The 25,222-nt window shown below is 33.4% G+C and overlaps 1 protein-coding gene and 1 long non-coding RNA gene across 2 annotated transcripts in view; one reads left to right on the forward strand and one right to left on the reverse strand.

Moving 5' to 3' along the window:
* Dmd (dystrophin) overlaps window positions 1-25,222 on the forward strand; it is a 2,205,817-nt gene that overhangs the window by 48,196 nt on the left and 2,132,399 nt on the right. The gene's annotated exons all lie outside the window — the stretch shown is intronic.
* Window positions 10,103-14,148, reverse strand: LOC131423434 (uncharacterized). Its single transcript, XR_009225026.1, has 2 exons — window positions 13,914-14,148; window positions 10,103-11,297 (listed from the first exon to the last, which is right to left on the reverse strand). It is a non-coding gene; the product is annotated as an uncharacterized LOC131423434 (long non-coding RNA).

Raw genomic sequence — 25,222 nt, forward strand, 5'->3', positions numbered from 1 at the left:
ACAAGGACCTACAGTTACTTATAACTTGAGCAGTCATCAGCTACCCTGCCCACAAGATGTTATAATCAAATGCAGATTTGGGTTGTAACATCTTTTTTTAGTTGTGTGCATTTAAAAACCACTGTAATCTAATCAACCATTAAAAGATATTAAAACAAGATAGAGATTTGCAGTTACAACAAGTTGATATAGACTGGTTTTCTCTTTGCTCATCTCAGCTAAGAACTAAAATAACCATAGAAATAAAATAAAAGGCAATCAAAAGATAAATTTTTAAGGTCTTTAGAAGACAACAAACTGGTTTGAGACCCCAGGAATAGAAGAAAACAAACAGTAGTGGGTCATTTTCCATGCCTACATCCAACAGAAAAAGGTGACCCAGAACTGGCATTTTCCTATCTCCAAACCTAGTAACAGAAGGCAGCTTACCCAGGTTCATTTCTCCAAGAATTGAATAGAATTCCTTCTGACACTCCAGAAGAACCTAGTAAAATTAGCAAGGTATATTTCATGGGACTTCTGCTAATAATAAGTAGACAGGTGAAGAGTTCCTTTTTTCCCTGAGGCCTAAGACATCTGTGCTCTACTAAAAGATAAGAAGTCAGCAGGCAGCTGTGGTTAAAGGACCTCAGCTATAGCAAGCTGCTGAGTCTAGGAAATTTCTATGTGTCTGCAGTCCTAAGACACCCTTATCCACTCCAGAAAGTACTCTCTAGCTAGAGATATAGGCTTAGTGGATTTCTCCATTGTAGACAGTCTAGACCAAGGAACCTCTTTGTTCCTATGATTCAGAAGCTTCTCTGTCCTACAAAGAGATACAGGGGAACCTACAGAGCACTCATAAAAGGATGCCCTGACTTCATAATGGCTGCCAATCTTACTGGAGTGAGATGGTATCTTAGGGTGGTTTTGATTTGCATTTCTCTGACTGCTAGAGATGGTGAGCAACAAGTGCTGGCGAGGATGTGGGGAAAAGGGTACTCTTGTACATTGCTGGTGGGACTGCAAATTGGTGCGGCCAATTTGGAAAGCAGTATGGAGATTCCTGGGAAAGCTGGGAATGGAACCACCATTTGACCCAGCTATTGCCCTTCTCGGACTATTCCCTGAAGACCTTAAAAGAGTGTACTACAGGGATACTGCCACATCGATGTTCATAGCAGCACAATTCACAATAGCTAGACTGTGGAACCAACCCAGATGCCCTTCAATAGATGAATGGATAAAAAAAATGTGGCATTTATACACAATGGAGTATTACTCTGCACTAAAAAAATGACAAAATCATGGAATTTGCAGGGAAATGGATGGCATTAGAGCAGATTATGCTAAGTGAAGCTAACCAATCCCTAAAAAACAAATGCCAAATGTCTTCTTTGATATAATGAGAGCAACTAAGAACAGAGCAGGGAGGAAGAGCAGGAAGAAAAGATTAACATTAAACAGAGACATGAGGTGGGAGGGAAAGGGAGAGAAAAGGGAAATTGCATGGAAATGGAAGGAGACCCTCATTGTTATACAAAATTACATATAAGAGTTTGTGAGGGGAAAGGGAAAAAAAAAAACAAGGAGAGAAATGAATTACAGTAGATGAGGTAGAGAGGGATGATGGGAGGGGAGGGAGGGGGGATAGTAGGGGATAGGAAAGGTAGCAGAATACAACAGTTACTAATATGGCATTATGTAAAAATGTGGATGTGTAACCGATGTGATTCTGCAATCTGTATTTGGGGTAAAAATGGGAGTTCATAACCAACTTGAATCTAATGTATGAAATATGATATGTCAAGAGCTTTGTAATGTTTTGAACAACCAATTTAAAAAAAAAGGATGCCCTGACAAACTCATACAGGAAACACACTGTCTCCCCAGTAGACAGGGATCTTGCCACAAGTGTACTGGTTAGGGAAGCTTCTTTATTATAGCATGGCTGATACCCGCTTATCACACAAGGAGAAACCAGGACAGACAGGCAGAATTGAGAAGATAAAGTCAAAATTTCTGTCCCAGAAAATTTTTGGTCTTATAGATCTTGATCTGACCTCTTCTATGCAGAGATGCTTGGTAACCACAGGACACTATTAGGTCTATTTGTCACAAGTAGTGTCTATCCAGGGAAGTCAGTTTAACCTTAGGAACCAGAGAATTTTTGCTCTCCCTCCTGGAGACATACAATCAGTTTAAGAGTACAAGTTCTGACACAACAATAATCCCATCCCAAGCACTTTTGCATCCATAGGTATGGGATACTTCTTTTCATCTAGAGGTACTCCATCCTGGGGAACTCCTTCTACACCCTCAGGCAATGTCATCAGAAATTGTTGAGAATGCCATTTTTTACCAGCTGAAACAGCATAGGCCACAATACCACCACAAATGTTCTAAAATAAACATTTTACAGAACAGGTACATGTCATTACTTTCTAAATGATGAGGCATAAAAAAACAATTTACATAGCATTTATATTTTATTAGGTATTATAAGTAATTTAGAGATGATTTAAATTGTACAGGAGAATTACATAGGATATATGCAGATACTACATCATTTTATATAAGGAACTTGAACATCTGTATATTTTGGTATCCATGGAATATCTAGGAACCAATACCAGACGATGCCAAAGGAGGAGTATAAGTGAATTTAGTAAAGTCTAATTATACAAGATCAATATGCAAGGATCAATGCATTTTTATAGAGTGACAAGGAACAAGTATAAACCAAGCTTTTAAAATTCAATGTTATTTATAATTTATCAAAATAAAATTAAATACTTATGTACAAAACTAACAAAATATGCATATGTCTGTATGATGAAAGTTTCTAAGAGCTATTGAAATAAATTGAGACCTAAATACATGAAGGGACATTGTGTTTATGAATTGGAAAAAATCACCATTTTAAAGATGTAAATTCTCCCTTAACTGATTAATATTTTAGCATAAATTTTATCAAAATCCTGGCAATGTTTTAAAATATACAATCTTGTTTGAAAGTTTATGAATGGCCAAAGACCTACAATAGTCAAAATTTTGAAAAAAAATCAGTAAGTCAGAACCATCACTCTCACTGATGTTAGGGTTCATTATGTAGTCACAGTAATCAAGACAGTGTGATACTGATGGTGTACAAACACATATGTCATGGAATGAAATAGAGAACCCAAATTAGATCCATAAATGTGTCACATTTATTTATTACAACTTTATTAAAGTATAATTTATAAAAACCTGCATGTTTAATATATATAAATTGATGGGTGTGGGCACACGAAACCATTATCACAATCAAAGTAATAAATATAACAGTTGCCTCCACAAGTTTCTCTGTGTTACTGTTGTTTTCAATAAAGACAAAATATAGTGTACAAAGGATAGCCTTTCTTAGTCTTTTTAATTATATATAACACCAGGATACACCCTGAAGTAATCACAAAAGCATGGAATAATTAATTCCAATTCAGTCCCTGGCCCTTCCTTCCTTCTCCACTCCCTTCCCTCTATTTCACATATCCCCTTTCAATCTATTTGCAGTTTTTTTAATTAGTGTCTTGTGAATGCATCTGACAAATAAATGGGATTGTAGTAATTAGACATTCATAGGAAATAAATGAACACTTATTAAACATCATAGATTCAAAAATGTAAACATAAAAATGTAAAAATACAACAAATAGAACACGTTTTTTGATCTAAAACTAGGCAGTATTCTTAGACTTACAGCCAAAACATCTGTAAAATAAAACATCGATTAACTGGACCTCATAAAAATTTCACGTTGTTGCTCCACAAAAGATGACAGGGAAGGAGCAGGGCATTAGCAAGGATGGTGGAATGTGATGGACATCATTATCCAAAGTACATGTATGAAGACACGAATTGGTATCAAAATACTTTATATACAACCAGAGATATGAAAAGTTGTGCTGTATATGTGTAATAAGAATTGTAATGTATTCCGCTCTCATTCATTTTTTAAAAAATCAATAAAAAATAAAATTAAAAAAGATGAAGTATAGTATATAGACAAGAATAAAAAATGTGTAAACCACATATATGACCTAGGACCAGTATCTAGAATATATAAAGAACTTTCAAAACTTGATATTAAGAGAACATTCTATCCACAGAATACAAAAAGGACTCACACAGGTATTTCACTAATAAAGATATACAAATGACATATAAGTGCTTTGAAAGATATTAAACATTAATAATTATCAGTGAAATTTAAATTAAAGCCAAAATAAAATATTATACACCAGTCAAAATGGCCAAAATAATTATAAAAATATCTGCCAAGTGCTGGTGAGATAGCAAAGAGACTGGATCTCACATGTTTCTTGTGTGAACATAAAATGGTATGTCCACTCTGAAAAACAGTTTGGCTCTTCATTTTAAAACTAAGACTAGACTTATAACATGAATCTTCAGTTGCAACTTTAGTTACCCTAAATGAATGAAAACTTATTTTCATGGCAGCCTTATTCAAAATAGCCAAATGTGGGAAACTATCCACACGTACTTGAATAGGTAAATAGTTGAAAAAAAAAAAAAAAAAAAAAACAGGTGCATTCATGCCATGAATTACTATCCAGCAACAGAAAGGGATGAAGGATAGATGCCTGCCACACCTCATATAGACTTTGTGAAATTTATGCTAAGTGAAAACAAAACAAAATCTCAAACATATGTATACTACATGTTTTCATTTATATAATATTTGTTTGAAGTAGCATAATTATAGAGATGGCAAATAAATGAGTTTACCAGCTTGTGAAACCCTTCATCTTGAGGGCCCAGAAGTTGAATTCACAGATGCAACAATGAGTGTGTCCTGTGCTGGGGTGAGGCTGAACATGGAAAAATGCCCTGGAAGCCAAATTAACTTAAGTAAGACTGGTTTCTCTCATGACTGTTCAGCTTGAAATGCCCAACACATATAAACACATCATGAAAGAGAATTTGTAGAGAATGCATTTCTCACAGTGGTGTATGCTTGTATGTTCTTATTAGAACAGATAACCTCAAGTTCCTAGGAAACTGCTGAAACTGCTTTGCATCTGGTCTCTCCCAATAATAGGGCAGGGACCTTGCAAATGGAATTTTTTAGGTTGAGGTGAGATTCACATAACCTAAAATTAACCTTTTTTTTAAGATGCTTTTTTTTGTAACTTCAATTATTTATTTTTATGTGATGCTGAGGATTCAACCCAGTGCCTCACACATGCTAGGAGAGTGCTCTACCACTGAGCCACAAGTCCAGGCCCCTAAGATTAACCTTTTTGAAGTGTACATTTTAGTGGCATTTATTACATTCATGATATTGTGCAACCACACCAGTATTTTGATCCAAAATATTTTCATCATCCAAGAGGAAACCCTGTACTCATTAAGCAGTCATTAAACAGTCAGTCCATTTGGAAAAGCCAAAGTTCTAAGGGCTTAAAGTGTGCAGATAACTAGTCAATGGTAAATCTGGAATTTAAATCCAGTCTGATTCTAAAATATGGCATACTATTAAACATTCCTAATTTTTAATATTTCATATGAGCAAAGATTTTAGAAGTGTTTATTCTTTAGTATGCATATAAAAATAACACTAGACTGTACCATAAGGTGATTCAACTGGATAACTTGCACACAATCTTTTTTTTTTTTAATTTTTTATTGTTGGTTGTTCAAAACATTACAAATTTCTTGACATATCATATTCCACACTTTGATGCAAGTGGGTTATGAACTCCCACCTTCACCCCATACACAGATTGCAGAATCACATCAGTTACACATCCATTGATTTACATATTGCCATACTAGTGTCTGTTGTGCTCCGCTGCCTTTCCCATCCTCCACCATACCCCCTCCCCACCTCTCCCCTCCCCTCCCCTCCTCTCTCTCTACCCCCTCCACTGTATAACCCTGAGGGTCTCCTTCCATTTCCATGCAATTTCCCTTCTCTCTCCCTTTCCCTCCCACCTCTCATCCCTGTTAAATGTTAATCTTCTTCTCCTGCTCTTCATCCCTACTCTAATCTTAGTTACTCTCCTTACATCAAAGAAGACATTTGGCATTTATTTTTTAGGGATTGGCTAGCTTCACTTAGCATAATCTGCTCTAATGCCATCCATTTCCCTGCAAATTCTGTGATTTTGTCATTTTTTAATGCAGAGTAATACTCCATTGTGTATAAATGCCACATTTTTTTTTTTTATCCATTCGTCTATTGAAGGGCATCTAGGTTGGTTCCACAGTCTTGCTATTGTGAATTGTGCTGCTATGAACATCGATGTAGCAGTGTCCCTGTAGCATGCTCTTTTTAGGTCTTTAGGGAATAGACCAAGAAGGGGAATAGCTGGATCAAATGGTGGCTCCATTCCCAGCTTTCCAAGAAATCTCCATACTGCTTTCCAAATTGGCTGCACCAATCTGCAGTCCCACCAGCAATGTACAAGTGTACCCTTTTCCCCACATCCTCGCCAGCACTTGTTGTTGTTTGACTTCATAATGGCTGCCAATCTTACTGGAGTGAGATGGTATCTTAGGGTGGTTTTGATTTGCATTTCTCTGACAGCTAGAGATGGTGAGCATTTTTTCATGTACTTGTTGATTGACTGTATGTCCTCCAATCTTAAGTATAATATATATAGCCTGAATTTTATATTCAACACAGAATAGGAAACTGTCCATTGCTCAGAAAACAAAGCAAAACACAACAAAAACAAATAACAAAACCTGTTCCAAGGCTATCATGTAGAAGAGTACAAATCTGTGGTGAGTCAAGGCTATGTAAATTGGGCTCTGTGGTTAATCTAATCCATTTCCCTGTGAGGAGCCAGCATGCTGCCTAAGTCTCTGGCTCAGTGCTGGCTTCCTTGCTAAGAAAGCAATAGTCATAGAATTCTTGTTATGGATATTTTGATTTTTTTTCAAAAGCCCTTAAGTCTTTCTGGAGGAGGGAGGTGTATGCATGTCACAGGATCTTCAATGGCAGATTTCATTAATGGTATTTTATGCACACAGTTTCAATCTAGTAAGTCCTAAGTTTATTGTTGTTTTATTTTGTTTTTGTTTTTCTATACTATAGATTGAACCCAGGTGTGTTGTACCATGGAGCTACACCCCTAGCACTTTTATTCTTTTTTGGGGGGGGCGGACAGAGTCTCCTTAAGTTACTAAAGCTAGCCTTGAATTTGTGATCTTCCTGCTTCAGCCTCCTGATGAGCTAGGAATATAGATATGTACCACTGTACCTATCTATAAGCCATAAGTTTTGATGATTAACACTAAAAATTCCTTGTAAAGGTTGATTTCAATATTTAGATAATTATGAAGAAATAATTTATTTTAAAAATCTCAAATCCTGAAACCTTATTTGAACTAGAATTTGAACATGAAGCTCTCCATTTTTATCTCCCTGAAGGAATAGTTTTCTGTACTTCATCTCATCCTAAAAATTAATAACAAATTAAACTTACTAAAATCCTATTTTTCTCACCTCATATTTTTCTCATCAATTTCCAAAGTATGTCTTATATGCATATACTCTAGATCAGACTCAGACTACCTGAACTTTCAAGTGACCTTGGACCTCATTTCATTTCTCAGTTTTCTACGTTTTCAGCATAGCCCTTTTAAAGCTATCAAGTTAGTGCTGGTACTTAATATTAGTATAATATATAAAGTACAATGAAAAGAATATTTAGTTAAGAAATATTAGCTGGGTGTAATGGTGCATGCCTATAATCCCAGCAACTCAGGAGGCTCAGGAAAGAGAATTATAAGTTTGAGGCCACCCTCTGAAACTTAGGGAAGCCATAAGCAACTTTCTAAGAACCTGTCTCAAAATTTTAAACACTGATGGGGATGTGCCTTAGTATACAGTGCCCCTGGGTTCAATCCTCTATAACAAAAAAATAAAAAGAAAAAAGAAAAAAAAAAAGAAATATGAATAGCAGAATTTGCTAGGATTTACAAACGAACTATCCATGTGACTTTGAAGTAATTAAATAAACCCAGAGCTTCCCTTTTTCTTACAGTTTTATTGTGGTAAAATTGAAGAATAAAATTCACCTATTAGCAGTATGCAGTTTGATCAGTTTTGACATGTATGTAGCAAATACAATCAATATAAAAAAGCATTTCCATTATTTTTTAATTTGAAATTATGCAGACTATGCTTCCTGCATGACTTATTATATTAGAAATCAATCACCTTAAGATATAAAGAACCCCACTACCACATGTCAACTGCTTCAAAATTAAATGGCACACTAACATGTATCTCACAGGTCAAGGAAGAAAGCACAAGAAACGCAAAAAGTGCTTTGAACCAAATAAAAGCTTAAAATATCAGAATCTCTGCAATTAAACAGTAGTCAGATGAACATTTATAACTCAAAGTACTTGTATCAGAAAGAAGCTAGAATAACAAATTATTTTTAAATTAGGTAGTAGGAAGGAAAAAATAAGAGTAGGAGCGGAAATATATGAAATAGAGAAAAAGTAATACAGCTGAAAGTTAATAAAATCAAACAAGCCTAATCAAGAAAAAAGCAAGAACATAAAAATCATTATCAATGGAAAGTGAGCTATCAAAATAATTCTACAGATGCTAAAAATATATTAAGGTAATATTACAATTGTATACACACATATGTGATAGCTTACATAATATGGTCTATATTAGAGAAGGATCTGTGTGCTGCTGAACAGAAAGTGTATTCAGTCATTGATGGATGAGATATTCTATATATGTCTGTACAGCCTAAATTATCAATTGTACCTTTTACTTCTAGAGCTTTTTTATTTAGTTTTTTTTTTGGTAAGATCTATCCAGTGGTGAGATAGATGTGTTAATGTCAACCAACCAGTATTACTGTGTTTTGGTCTGTTTGATCCTTGAAACTGAGAAGATTTTGTTTGATATACAGACATGCTCCATTGTTTGGGACATAAATATTTATGATTGTCATGTATTATTGATGTATAGTTCCCTTAAGGAGTATAAAATGTCCTTCTGTCCCTTCTGATTAACTTTGGCTTGAAGTCCACTTATCTGATAAGAGGATAGAAACCCCTGCTTGTTTACAATATCCATGTGAATGATATGTTTTTCCCCCTCCTTTTACCTTCAGTCTATGGGGGTCTTTACCTATGAGGTGAATCTCTTTAACACAGCATATTGTTGGGACTTCTTTTAATCCAATCTGCCAGTCAGTTTCTTTTGATTGATGGGTTTAGTCTTTTACATTCCGAGCTATTATTGAGATATGATTTTTATTTCCTCTCATTTTGATTTATTTCTGCTTTTTAAATATTTAACATTTTTATTTTAGCCTGCAAAAACAAAAACAAGCAAATGAACAAACAACAAAAACTTGAAATAGTCTCATTAAATGATGTAAATTCATCCTTTTTAGGAAAGCAGAATGTAGACCAGTGCAGGTTATTTCTGGATTTTGCTTTGAATTAGTTTCTCCTTTGATTGACTGTCCTTCTAGTATAGTTCCTCCCTTTGCTTTTTTTCACTTTTATTTTTCATTTGTTCTTCATGGAATATTTTACTGAAAATGTTTTGTATTGCAGCCTTTCTAGATGTGAATTCTTTTGACACTTGTTTATCATGGAAGGTTTTTATTTCATCTTCAATTCTGGAGCTTAATTTTGCTGGATATAGTATTCTTATCTGATATATATTTTCTTTCAGGGCTTGGTGTATATTATTCCAAAACCTCCTAGCTTTGAGGGTCTGGGTTGAGAAATCAGCTGAGATGTGGATTGATTTCCCTTTAAATATTATGTATTGTTTTTCTCAATTCAATCCTTACTCTGTATGTTAGGCAGTTTAATAATAATGTGCCTTGGTGTGGGTCTGTTGTAATTTTGTATATTTGGGGTCCTATAAGCCTTCTGTATATAATTTTTCATTTCATTCTTTAGGTTTGGGAAATTTTCTGATATTATTTCATTGAAAAATTGTGCATTCTTTGATTTGTTTCTCTGAGCCTCCATCTATCTCGATAAATCTTCAATTTGGTCTTTGCTTTTTTTTTTTTTTTTTTTTCAATTTGGTCTTTTCAAGTTCTCCTGTATCTCTTGGAAGTTCTGTTCATGTGGTCTCTTAACATCTTTTCTTCATGGTCAACTTTGTTTTCAATATTATATATTTTGTCTTCATTGACTAAAATTCTGTCTTCCAAGTGACTGTTGGCATTGCTTTCCATTGAATTCTTAATTTGGTTTATTAATTCCTTCATTTCCAGGATTTCTGCTTCATTTTTTTTCAGGATCTCTAGATCTTTATTGAAGTGATCTTTCACTTCTTGTATTTTCTTTCTGATTTCACTCCTTATGTTGTCCTTTATTTTGCATATCAATCTGACTATGTACATTCTAAATTCCTTCTCTGGCATTTCTTCCACTGTGGTGTTATTAGATTCTGTTATTGAAGTATCTTGGTTTGTTTAGTGCAGTTTGTTCCTTTGCTTTATCGTGTTGTTTGTGTGTCTATCCATCTAGCAATATGGATCTGAGGTAGTAGAGTTTCTACCCTGTGGACTTGTAGTTTTCTTGAAGGTTTACAGTACCTCACCATTTAGGTGAAGAAAAATAATAACAGTCAATGCAAACAATATACAACATTAAACCAAATAGTTCCTACTATAACATCTACAGTGTTAATTATCATAGTAAATGGAAAGGATGTGATCAGTTATTGCTTACAATAAAAATACCAAGTTTGTAAAAGGGTTTACAGTTTCAAATGGTGGACAGGGAGAAAACAGAAGTGATACAGGATGTGATGATTATGAGGGAGGAAGAGAGAAGGTAGAAATAAAACAAAGGAAGAGTGAAAGAGAACAATAGAGATTGATGGTTAATGGAAGAAAAGAAAGAGAATCAAGGGAAACAAGTAAGAGAAATATATATATATGTGTGTGTGTGTGTGTGTGTGTGTGTGTGTGTGTAAAAACTTAAAAATAAAAATAAAAGAATACAAAACAAAACGAAAATATACTAATCAAACATCCTACTCCTCAAAACTCTGATCTATGAAAAACAACTGGCTTCAAAAATGCTAGAAATGAGAAAAAAAACAAATATGATATATATGAATGTCCATGTATCATTAAGGTCACAATTGAACATAGAAAAGAAAAAAAGAAGGAGAAAAAGAGGAAAAAATCTTGATGAAAAGTTATTTTTTTTCTGTTGAAGTTCAAAGATTCTCAGCTTCTCTTCTCAGCAGTTTTAGGTAGGGTTGTCTGGAATGTGATGCTCCACCCTCTGGATTGCTGGAATGAGAGAGGTAATCTCATAGATGGAATTCATGTAGACAGGGTTTAGGCTTAGGTGGGCTCTAGGCTCTTTGCTGAATGCCAGTTGATCTGGAGATTTTAAATCAGCATACCTTCTGGGCCCAGTATTTTCCAGTACATACTGGAAGACTGTATCCAAGGGCTCTCCCCTGTGTTCCACTCTGTGGTAGAGGAGCCAAGTTTTAGTCCCCTACATCACCTGTGGCCCTCACATTTCTTACTCTTGGGTTCAGTGTCCAAACTCAATCTCTCCCACCCTCTTCCCTTCTGATTTCCCAGCCAGATATGTCTCTCCCAGCTGGTCCTTCAGGCAGTCAAGTTGAGAGGGAAGGATAGAGCCATGTGGGTTTCCACAACCAGTTGTCCCCTGGATAAACCTCTCTCCATGTTTGGTTTTCTTCTGGTCACTTAAGCACACTCTATGTTTTGCAATGTGTGTTTACTGGGCCTGTATTTCAGGCCAAACTTGAATTTGCCAGGAATTGGCTCCTTCAGCTGCTGGCCCTCATGCTGAGGCTATAAAATGGTTCCTTCTTTTGTAATCCACCCACTGCCTGGAGATAGGGTGGCTTCTTTCCTGCACAAGGATATTATGCAGCATGTTTTTAAGTTTAGTTAGGCAATGTCCTTGATCTCTAAATGCTCTGTACCCAGATATGCCTCAGGTCTCCTAAAAAATGTGGGTTCCTTTAATTCCCTTATCCCTCCACTTTACTTGTGGAGGGACCATTCTGGCTGGTGCTTCTTGCTTGTGCATGGCAACGACTGTGCTGGTGCTCCTGGGGATTTCCTCCTTATTTTATTATATCCAACCTACTGGGTCCCTGATGTGCTTTGAATATCCAGTTTTAAATTCCAGTAAAGCCCCCACCCCACCTTTTTTTTGGTTTCACCCACCTTGTTGAGAAGCTGCCTGTCTACTTTCTTGGTTTCACTCTAAGAAGTAGCCAAGAAAGTAACCTTTTCTATTCTGCCATCTTGAAAACCCCCTTCCTTTTTATTTGATTAATGAGAAAACATTTGATGATTTCTAACATATTCTTTATTATCTTTGAAAAAACTTTAGTTATCTGATTGCTTATCTAACTTGTTTTGTTTAATGTGAATCCATATACAATCACTGAATTACCATGAGATTCATCTTCTGGCACTGGTGTTAAGACTGAGAATTTTTGCTATTGATGGACAGAGCTGTGGATTGTGAGGCAATATTTTTTATTTTATTGCTTTTGTTGAAGTTAGTAGTGTAATCTTGAAAGAAAAATAAAATGTGGAGCCAAACAAATTGCCTCTCATATTTACAGTGGGCAGGCATGCATATTACTTCACATTATGCATAACTGAAGATGTAAAATACTGCTGTAGGGCTTGATGATTCAACAGTTAAGGTGAGTCATTGATCAAAGAGCTAATGTTAACAGAGCATGTCACAATATAGCATGTGGTAATTGCATATGGTTTCATATGGGATCTTACAAATATGAAAATGTGAAACTTTTAGGATACACTGAATATTAGAAATTTTGAATTCTAGGTGGCAAAAGGGGATATAATTTGATATTTGAACTCAAGAACTGGATCAGATTAGTTAGATATCCAGCAATATTTGCAAGGTCTGTATGACCTTTACATAGTGTGATCTACTGAAACCTGTTTTTCCAAATGTTTATATGTACGGACTTTGACATTTAAACTGAAAACAATGGGCTATAAATCCTCTCATTTAGAATGGTATAACCCACTGCTTATTATTTCTGAAACAATGTTTTCCTTTTTTTGCATGGTAAATGCTTATTTTTAAGAAAATCTATTACAGTTTATAAAATGTACTCTTCATAACCAAGATTAGAGGTATGATATTTGATCTTTAGCAAATATAGACAAATTCAAAATGTGTCAGAGCAGTGTCTCTGCTTGATGTTCCATTGTTGTTCAGAGCTCTATTGTATGTTAGGCCTTGTCTGAAGTGGTGATTCTAACCAATAATCTTTATTGTTTTATTACACATTTATCATCTCTAGGTGATGCATAGTATAAAAGGAGATACTGATGTAGTAGTTAGAATGTGCAAACAATAATTCAATGTCTACTAGTATGAGATACCATATTATATGTTGGGAATGCATGGGTAAACATGACCATTTTTTACCTCATGGTACTTAAAATACATTGTTTTTCAATTATTTCTGGCTTTGCCAGTTTTCCATGGGTCCACAATAAGCAAGACAAAGTCACTGAAGCTTATCACTACTCTTATTTTTGCCTGTTTTTTTATATTCCTAAAAACTAATATCCACCTTTTCTAGGAATCTAAACTACTGCACTCACCCTTAATATAATTCTTCTAGAATTCAGACCAACTTTAATTACTACCACATATTCCTAAGTATGTCCTAGGACCTTTGTAAAACTTCAAATTTACAAATACCACTAAACTATGTGATTCCACTCATAAAATGCTAAAAAGTATAACTGAACAATTGCAGAGAACACATCAAGATTATATAAATACTCATATTTATGAAACTATTAAAATAAGAGTCTACCACCAATAAATAATCATGTCTGTGTAATTTTTAACAAGAGACTCACCTGAATTGTGAATAATGCTGTGTAATACATGCCTGGAATGCTTTCGGTAAAATAGAACACTTTGTCTCTTCTTAACAAGTTGTTTCTTCTTATCTCCTTTTTACTTGATGTGATGTTTCTTCTCAAGTAAAATGCTTAAGTGACAATCTTGCCAGTCATACTTCTTGTTACAGAAATGAAAATGAAAATTCTGTGTTACAATTTGTCCTGTTGCTGACCCAGAACCTCTGTCACCTGTCACTTGATGAAAATGTTAACCTAAGATCTTTGTTTCCTCCTAAAATATGCAAACATCAGGTTTCATAATTTTTGTTGCCTCTGATTATCTTCTATCAAGTTAACTATCCTTCAACTTACAATAATCCTCTGACTCATACTTGATGAAGTATTGTACATTATATCCAGTGAAACATTTTCATAGCTTTTCTTTTTGTTATTTATTTAATTTTGCTTGGTTTTTTACTTCCTTTGTAAAGAACATAATAGGATTGAATAGCTTCAAAAATTCAAGTCTTTCCTGATTTCAATATTGCACATTTAATTAACCCAGTCTTCTTTACTGAGCCAAAAACCATCTATTTTGTATGGTTTTTTTTTTTTTTTTTTTTTTTTTTTTTTTTTTTTTACGTTCTCTGCTTTTCTATTGCCAGCATTATTATCTATCTTTAGAGTAGCAGAGGTTGGAGATATGGCACAGATGAATGGGGGTGTATTTTTCTCAAAGTAGTGAGGTTTGCTTTAGATCAGAGAAATCATTACCTATATAAGAATAACGGGAAACCAAGGCTGCTTTAGGAAAAAAAAATGCTAGAGGATCATTTTGAATCCCACACCAACATAAATGATTTATAAATGTACCCCAGTTAAATCTCAATATTCGAGATAGAGTGGAGCTTTCATGTTTCTCAAGAACAGACAGACATACCAGAATTAAATTCAAATACCAAAGATCTTCTTTTCTGAATAAAAAAGCTGACTAAATGATTGTTGCTTATAAAACCCTCATATTTAATACCAAAAAAACCTGCCAATGTTATGTATATTTATTTTATGTTAACTGAAAGCTATGTTGCAAATTAAGCTTATATTAAATTCAAGAGTTTTATCTGAGAATTCTGTTAATATGAAATGTTAGGACTTGAAGTCCTAAGCCTTCTATCATATTCTAAAAGGTATTAGATAAAAATCAAGAGGTTTAACTTCATACATTTTGTTGGACCTGTATTGGTATTTCCAGATAATTTTATGCCATGAATATACATTTTGGTAAGACAAACTTGGAATGAGATATTAGAATTTAATAAAGCTCTATTAATACAGAATCATTTTTTAAAAAAATAACAATAACTGGATCATCTATTGCTAAAGTTTTTTGGGATTTCAACTAAAATGTAAAATGAAGAAATAAGAGACACTAACATAAATTCTGGGTAGTTTCATATAAATAAATCTACATGGGACCTATAGAACAATATATAATGGTTTTGTTTTCAATTGTAGCAACAAATAATAGCTTTCCAACCTCTAGTAAATATCATAATGTATTTTTCCATAATGGTATTTTTTTGAGTTTTGGAGTATTCTTAGAAATCATTCAAAGTTCTCAACAGGAGCCCCAGGGTGAACTGAATTCATGTGCACCTGTATTAGCCAAAAAACAGGCAAAAATCAGAAAAGCAGCAGGCACACTAAGATGGACTTTCCCAGTCTAAGACGGATTCTTTGAAGAAAATGGAAAATCCTTGGTCTTGGTTGAGAGGTTTTTTTTTTTTTTAATATTTATTTTTTAGTTTTCGGCGGACACAACATCTTTGTTTGTATGTGGTGCTGAGGATCTTTGTTTGTATGTGGTGCTGAGGATCGAACCCGGGCCGCACGCATGCCAGGCGAGCACGCTACCGCTTGAGCCACATCCCCACCAGGTTGAGAGGTTTTATAAGCTTCAGAGGTCAGAGATATTCTAAGTGACCAGATAATATTATTTAGGTACACTTTCCTGGTTGTCACACATAAAATGTGTTGTCCTCACCAGGCATCAATTTCCTTCCTACTGTCTCTGTAATTTTTTTCTTATTTCCTGATTGTCTTTCTTGTCCTAGGCCTCTGTAGCCAAAAGTCCCTGTTTCCATAATTTAGGCATGAAAGTTAATTGAATGCATAATGCAAATGCTTTTTAAAGTAATCATAATTACTTTTCTGTATTAGAATACCAAGGCCAGCATCTCTGGGTTTAGAGTACAACAGCTGTCTCATGACCTACAATGATGATACACAAAATATGACTTGCTACTAATTTCCTTCAATGTCAGTTTATTTAAAAAAATATAACTTTACAGATGCATTCTTATCAAGCTATAGTACACAGATAAATTTCCTTTATCTTTACTAAAATTCATATCCTCCAGCTTCAAAATGAAGAAGACAATTTTGTGGGAAAAGCAGTGGAGACCCATCACCTTCTATTATGATTCTCCTGATTTTATCATGCCTTTAGAAATATTTTCCTGTTTGATGATTTAACACTCTTAAACTAAAACCTTCTTACCCTTAAATGTTGTGTATAATCCCAATTATATCAGACTGTTTTTTAAACAAGGCTTTACTATAGGCAGTGAAAAATAAAAGAGACATAATCAAGGAAAGACAATAAGCTAGATAGCTTTTGCTGATGAACTACCAGTTGAGGTGAAGTAACTAATATCCTGCACTTCATATCTAATGACATGCTACCTGCAGTAACATTCTGGCACAACTGTCAACACTTAATCCCACATATTATAACTTATGACATCATATATGATAAATATATAATGTTTTATTTCCTGTCAGAATTTCATTTCTAAAATTTGGTTCCTATTTTTAGAATCATACACTGGAAGGGATGGTTGCCTTATCCTTGGATTTAATTATGCATTTCTATCCAGAAAATCTTGTATATTTAGCTATTTATTATAGCAGAAAAAGTTTCAAAATTTATATATAAGCCAAAGACTATAATATGCTCATGTTTAATTCATGTATCCTGGTAAAGATTGGTATTAGTATTTCACCTAACCTTCAGCAGTGGTGTATGCATCCCCTGTTTTTAACATCCTTGACAACTGAATGTTGAAACTTCAAATTTTTCTCAATTTAATAAGTGTGAAATTATATTTTGTTTGTTTTTTATTAATAATATTATATTTTTATAATATTTATAATTATATTTTATATTCATTGGCCCCTCCTTTAATTTGGTCTTCTATGAATTGTCTATTTATGTCCTTTGCCATTTTTCATTTGAGGTGCAGTTCTATTTCTTATTTCTACCAATATTTTCTTTAATTGTTTTTGTACTAGGGATTGAACCCAGGGGTGTGTTACCATTGAGCTATATCCCCAGTGTTTTTTTTTTTTTTTTTAATTTATTTAGACAGAATCTTGGTCAGTTGCTGAGGCTGATCTTAAACTTGTTGTCCTACTGCCTCAGCCTCCCAAGTCTCTGGGATTACAGACATGTGACACTGTACTCAGCTCTTTTAAAATATTGAAAATTTCCCCTTTCACTTGTTAGTCTCTAAAAATAATTTTACATATTTTTATAAATAGTGTTCTTAATGAATATGCAATTGTCCTGACATCATTTGAAAATGCCTGCCTTTTTCCTACTAGTGTATAGTGCCAGAACTGTCTTATTTCAAGAATAATGTATAATTTGTATTTTCAGGAATTCTTACATGGGTTTATTCTTCATTTGCAAATTCCTGTGTCAATACCACACCTCAATTACTATAGATTTGTAATAGCCTTGATGCATAAGGCAGAGAGCCCAAACTTGTTCTTCAATTTTTTCTTACATAAACCTAGTCCTTTGTCTATTTTCAGTTCTGTCAAATTATCAGCTACTCTTTTTATATCTTATTTATCTGCAATTTCATCAATTAGTTGTTCCATGTTGTCTAATTTTCATGGCTTTTATTTTTAAAATTTATTTACTTTCCTGTGTTGTATTCTACCTGAGCTCTTCATTAGTATCTTCTAATTCACTAATGTTATCTTCTTATTCAATTGAGATATTCAGCCTGTTCATTTTAAAAAATTATTCATTTAGTACTTGTCATTTCTAATATTTATAGATTATTCTTCTCAAAATCGAATTATGTTTTTCCATTTCCATCTGATTTTTTAAATTAACTCCTTGATCTTTTTTAGAATTCGATTTTTAATTTTGTTAAGTACCATAAACATGTTGTAAATTGTTTTCCAGAGATGTCTATCATATTTATTAAATTGACATTGAATATATGTTCAAATCATTGTTGTGGTGCTGATTTTCTGCTTTTTTTGGCCTGTATCTATTCATAGGTTTCTGAGCCATTTGGAGTGAAAGTGTTTGCATTTATTGTCATGGTTTTTATTATTTCTTTTCCTCTCTTTATTCCTCCCTATCTACCACTTTACTGTTTTCCCCATCTGTCCCCTGGAATAGCAGACTAGATGTAGACAGAATTCAATTTCATTTGGGCTCTTTCTTCCTTCATCGTGCACATGTATGTGTAAGTGTGTGTGTGTGTGTGTGTATGTGTGTGTCTTTCTGTGTGTGTTTTCCAGATATGTTGTTTAACAGTTCTTTTCAAAAGATAGACCCCAGGCAGCTGGTCAGCAAAATGTTTCATTAATTTCTCCTTTTAAGACTGATTATTGGGTGAACCTTTATCATAACCTTTTGCTTAGAGTAATGATTATGTCTCTATTTCCTCCCTCACATGTAGACTCTTACTGAAGTAGTCTAAATGTGGAGTTAGTGTCATTCTGGGGTAAAGAAACTACCAGGATTGTAGCTACGATGTCTGTGTGTGGAGGTGCCAAACTTTTGTTTAAGTCTGCTCTGTTAGTGTGCTTTCTCTTATTTTTTATATATTCTCTGTCATTGCTGTTTATTTTAAACAGGTAAGATATGTCAAGATATGAACTGTTTGTGACTGTTTGACTGGAGAATTTTCATTGTTTTATAATTTCCTGTTATTTTTAACTATAAAAATTCAATTAAATTAGAATCCATATTTATATGTATTACTGATGTATTAATAGATCAACCAAGATGATCATGGTATCTTAGTTATATGTACTTATGTTATATATATATATATATATATATATATATATATATATATATATATATATTTCCCCAAAACATTTTGACAAACTAAAGAAGTTAACACAAAAACCAAAAACTGGTAGTATCTCCTGTTAAAGTTGAATTTTAATTGTTGTTTTTATGTGTCTGTATCCCCTTCTAGAATATTAGGTCTTGAAGACTACAATCCTATTGTATATACATATGGATTGTTGTAGTTTTCTATTATACCCAAACTAGCATGATACCTACAATTAGGCACATAAATATTAATTGAATCAATAAGCATTTGGGGCCTTCCAGGCATGGATACAACTTCTGTGGTTGAGTCTTGAAGGTTATCATCTACAAAATAGGCAAGCACGAAGTATTTGCTAAACAAATTAGGGTATGAGGTAACGAGGAAATAAAAACAGAATGGATTCTCTAAGAATATCTGAGAATAAATTAATCCTGTCTTGTTTTGATAAACTTTCATATGAAGCTAATAAAAAAAGTTTTCTACCTTCTCACAAAGTCATTTGGTGAATTTCCTAATAATATTTATATAATACAAAATGTGGTTATATATAACCTTCTACATTTCAAACAAAAAATATTATCTTTTAAGGAGCCACCTTATTTGCCATGTCAATTCAGGAATTGTTATTTATATCTAGTATTTTCTATGTATTTAATTCTCTGATAATGTTTTGAAAAAACAAATCTGAAAGACTTTAAGTAGGACAGTGCTATTATTTATGTTATGGAATGATAAGTGGATGGAAGAATGTGAAAGTGCACTCTAGTTCAGTTTTTGCATTTTAGGAGTGGATCACTCTTTTTCTTTTGAAGAACAAGAGAAAATTTCTTTGTTTGTCTTGAAAGCAGCATTGTTGCTGCATAAAAGTTTTTATCTACTACACTTTTATTACCATGACTAAAATCTGATCCAGCTGTGGTACCATATACTAGCAGGAATATGGAGCAAAACATATTTTGACAAACTAAAGAAGTTAACACAAAAACCAAAAACTGGTAGTATCTCCTGTTAAAGTTGAATTTTAATTGTTGTTTTTATGTATTTCTCACTCATGGGAAGGCATACTGGTATACTCACTTTGGAAGACAATTTGATAGTTTCTTACAAAATTCAGGACACTAAAACCATATGATTCAACGATTACATTCCTTGGTGTTTATCCAAATGAGTTGAACACATGATATAGAAAAGACTGCATGCAAATATTTATTTGCCAGAACATGGAAACAATCAAGTTGTCTTTTGTATATGAATGGATAAATAAACTGGTAGAGCTGAAAAATGGTTATTATTCAGGACTAATGTGAACTATCAAGCCATGAAAAATAAAATAAAAGAAGTTGAAATGCATATTGCTATGGGAAAGAAACTAAGCTGAGAAGGCTACATACTGTTATATTACAACTATCTCACACTTTGCAAAAGGCAATACTGTGGAGACAGTAAAAGGATTAGTGGTTTCAGTGGTCCCTAGAAGTCAGGGGAAAAGAAGGATATAGAGGAATTTTTGGGCTATGAAAATACTCTTTATGACCCTATAGTGGTGGGTACAAAGCATTGTATATTTACCCCGACTCATAGAATGCACATCAAGAATGAACCCAAATGTAACCTATGAACTTTGGGTGATGATGCTATATATCAGTGTAGGGTCATTGAGTGTAATGAATGTACCACCATGGTACACCATTTTGATAGTTGGGGAAGTTGAGTATATGGAATGTGGGTAATAGACTTGTGGGTAGATGAGAAATCTTTATCTGTCATTCAATTCTGCTGTGAACTAACAAATTCTCTAAAAAATATAGTTTATTTTAATAGAAGTATGTACTTAGGACAAAAGATGATTTATGCACAATTTTTAACACATGCTTAGTATAGTACCATATTCTCATGAGTATACAATAATTCCTTTGGAACCACCATTTGACCCAGCTATTGCCCTTCTTGGACTTTTCCCTGAAGACCTTAAAAGAGCATACTACAGGGATACTGCTACATCGATGTTCATAGCAGCACAATTCACAATTGCTAGACTGTGGAACCAACCCAGATGCCCTTCAATAGATGAATGGATAAAAAAAAATGTGGCATTTATACACCATGGAGTATTACGCAGCACTAAAAAATGACAAAATCATAGAATTTGCAGGGAAATGGATGGCACTAGAGCAGATTATGCTTAGTGAAGCTAGCCAATCCCTAAAAAACAAATACCAAATGTCTTCTTTGATATAATGAGAGCAACTAAGAACAGAGCAGGGAGGAAGAGCAGGAAGAAAAGATTAACATTAAACAGATACATGAGGTGGGATGGAAAGGGAGAGAAAAGGGAAATTGCATGGTAATGGAGGGAGACCCTCATTGTTATACAAAATTACATATAAGAGGTTGTGAGGGGAATGGGAAAATAAACAAGGAGAGATATGAATTACAGTGGATGGGGTAGAGAGAGAAGATGGGAGGGGAGGGAGGGGGGATGGTAGAGGATAGGAAAGGTAGCAGAATACAACAGTTACTAATAGGGCATTATGTAAAAATGTGGATGTGTAACCGATGTGATTCTGCAATCTGTATTTGGGGTAAAATTGGGAGTTCATAACCAACTTGAATCTAATGTATGAAATATGATATGTGAAGAGCTTTATAATGTTTTGAACAACCAATAAAAAAAATTAAAAAAAAAATAATTCCTTTGGAAGTACTTATCTTCAAACATGTACATTTAAATAAGTTTTGTCTGTGTAATACCAAGTATTTTACTTTCCACTTCTGCATACATTTAACATGGTAATTAATTCAGCCTGGCATTATTCTGACTGTAATTCAAAGCCTCGTACATGTTTGTTAATTTGTCACTAGTTTCTTATACAACATTTTGGTTATTTAATAAGCAGTTGCAAAAGTCACATACTCCTGCCCTGGTATGAGTCTTAATTGAATATGTACTACATAAAATAATTAATTCAGAAAAAACCATCAAAGGCAGAAGATCTTTCACTTATGAGCAAAGCTTTGGTGCAAGTGACCGTGTAAAGATGATGAAATGATGACAGCAAAGGGCCTTGGTATATCATCTGATGGACTTACAGGAGGGCTCTAAGGACATTCTAGGCTAAAATGGAGCAAGGTATCTCTACAGCCATCAGCTGTCATTTGTTTGCCAATAACTTCACTATAAAAACAATATTTTAGATAAATATTTCTGTTATATACCTCCAATATTTAGGGGATATTTGAAATTCTTTCTCTAAGAACAATTAGGAACATTGTAATTATGTTGAAATATGATTCCAAAATATATTATGGATTTGTCTTGTGTATGATCAAAACTATAAATAGGAGTGAACTTCCATTGATGTAGTGGTAATTAAGGATTACTTTTCAGGCAAGTATTCCTCAGGTGACTGTGTGAAAATATTTTTAAACATTTACAATCTGCTTCTAAACTGGAACACTTTGGTGTAGTTATATCTGTGAAATAAATGACATTGTGTAAAACATTATAGCAGATCTTTTAAAGCAAGTTGACAGGATGACAGTACAGTTACTCATAGTTCAGACTACCACAATATAGAATGTAATGAGCCATAATGCTATTATTTTTCACTTTAGAATTTTAATGTTGTGTTTTGTACAGTTCTTAAAATATCATGCATAAAACATTGTGCTGAAACAATAGTGAGTTGTATATTCATAACGTCGTTAAGAGGCAACAGTCTAATAACCATAGGCAACAAAGGAATTTCTTCCTCAGACTTTTTTGGAAACTGGTAACAGAAAGAAATGCTGCATGAAGGAGTTCATGTTTGAAAGGCATTCTGGCTGGATCCATAGATAAAATAGTTTGTGCAACTAGGAATCTCTCTAAATGCAACTTCAGTGAGAAGGGCATTTGAGCCATTGCATCTTCAGTGATGAGGTGATACCATTTTACTCATTCTCAGTGCCCACCAGAAAAATAAATGCATTATTCTGACAGTAAATTGAGCCTTAACTGAGTTATTTGAAGGAAGGCAAGGTGCTTGGAAGAATAATAACTGTGAAAAATGGGGTATTGAACTAAGAATTTTATAAGGAAAGTTGAACATAGCTCTCTAATACCTTGGATGTGCTTCTAATATGATATGACATAATTTCATCTTCATAATTATAGGTGGTGATATATTTTCTTTCCAAATATTAATAAAAATCACTATAGGAATTGAATGAGAATTATGCTATATTACATACTTAATAGCATATATATGGTACAAGATAATTAATCTCTTAGAATGAACTACCATTGAAAATAACAGTTGTGTCAAGTAATGCCATTTACTCTCCTTATTAACATACAGAGCAATTCTGTTGGATCACTTAGCATGGTGAGCTTATTAGGAAAATCACATTGGTTTCAGCAAAGAACTCATCTGACCTTTCTAAATGAAAATAGCATGATGCTAAAAATAATTGGTGGAAGGACCATTGCTACACAGAGAATGTTCTTTTGCAGTAAACCACTATATTAAGAAAAAATATTTTTATATTGAGAATACAAAAAGGTTTTGTTTCTTTTATTAATTAAAGAGAATGAAAGTAGCATTTACATTAAATGGAAATAGCACCTTCATTCCTGCAATGAGCAGCTCTCAGAAACAGATACATTTTCCCAACTCAGTCTCCTGAATCCCTTGATCACACCAGTTGAATAGGTATAGCTTTTTTAAAAATAGGAAAACTACAGGTAAGTTATATTTTAAAATCTGAATTTTACACATATTATAAGGTGGTCACTAAAATTGTTCAAGATGTGTTATTGTTTTACATTAATATAAATGTGCTGAAGTCATCCTGATGTAGCATTTCATTAGTGACAAGGAAGAAACTAGTTTGCAAGAAGTAACAAGAAAAAATGATCTGCATAGTCACAAATTCATAACACTATATCCTTTACTTAACAAAATGGAACATTGAATTTCTCATTTAATGACTAGGGAAATTTTGAATAAATTGTTTTGAGTAAAGAAGACTTACTATTAATTCACTTTCTCAAATGTATTTCTCAGATCATGTGTTAGTTTAAATGAAACAAAACTCAGAGAATTTAATATATTTATACATAAAATATTAAATTATTATTATCTTTCTTTTAAGACATGATAGATGCATGTTCTCAGTTGAAAAGTCAGTTTCTATTTAAATCAGGATTAATATATAGTTTATGGTTGATTTAAAATATGTTAAATCTCCTTTCATCCTAGAACAGAATGAAAAGATTTTGAAGGATTTTTTACTAATCAAATAAGTTAGAAGCCATAGTTTTACAGAAAAAAAAAATATTTAGAGAAACATAACCATGCTTGAGGTTTGAGTTATTTGTTTTTAACTAATTCTTAAACATTGCATACTTCCCACTATATTATATTATGACTACTCAATGTTTTGTCCTTCAATTGAACCTAATATAGTTGGTCATATTTTAAACTAGTCTAAAATTTTCTGGCAATAAATTTGTGGCTATATCTGTATGATACAGCACATTGGCTGTGCATGCACAAGAAAAATATTAGAAAATTTAGGAAACAGTATTATTTTAGTTTAATATATAATTGTACAAAATGAAAATTCTTCAATTGCTAATATAATTATACTAGCAAACAACCAAGTTTGTGAGATTGACATGAAACTGTAATGTCTACAACTGTTAATGTAAAAAGAAAAACTTCACAACTTAAGAAGGGCACATATAACTATTAAGAAATTATTCTTGGGAAAGGCAGCGGAGCACAACAGACACTAGTATGGCAATTTGTAAATCAATGGATGTGTAACTGATGTGATTCTGCAATCTGTGTATGGGGTGAAGGTGGGAGTTCATAACCCACTAGAATCAAAGTGTGGAATATGATATGTCAAGAAATTTGTAATGTTTTGAACAACCCACAATAAAAAATTAAAAAAAAAAAAAAAAAAAAAAAAGAAATTATTCTTGGGCCGGGCTGGGGCCTGGCAGTAGTACACTTACATGGAATGTGTGAGGCACTGGGTTCGATTCTCAGCACCACATATAAATAAATAAATGTCTATCAACAACTTAAAAATATTAAAAAAAGAAATCATTCTTTAGCCAGAATCCATTTTGAATTGGAAGACATAGTATTAAATTTCATGAAGGTTCTTAAAGAATGA

This window comes from Marmota monax, unplaced genomic scaffold (genome assembly GCF_021218885.2).
Source record: "Marmota monax isolate L192 unplaced genomic scaffold, Marmota_monax_Labrador192_F-V1.1 WCK01_AAM20220418_F8-fsc00075, whole genome shotgun sequence".
In the NCBI taxonomy this organism is placed as follows: domain Eukaryota; kingdom Metazoa; phylum Chordata; class Mammalia; order Rodentia; family Sciuridae; genus Marmota; species Marmota monax.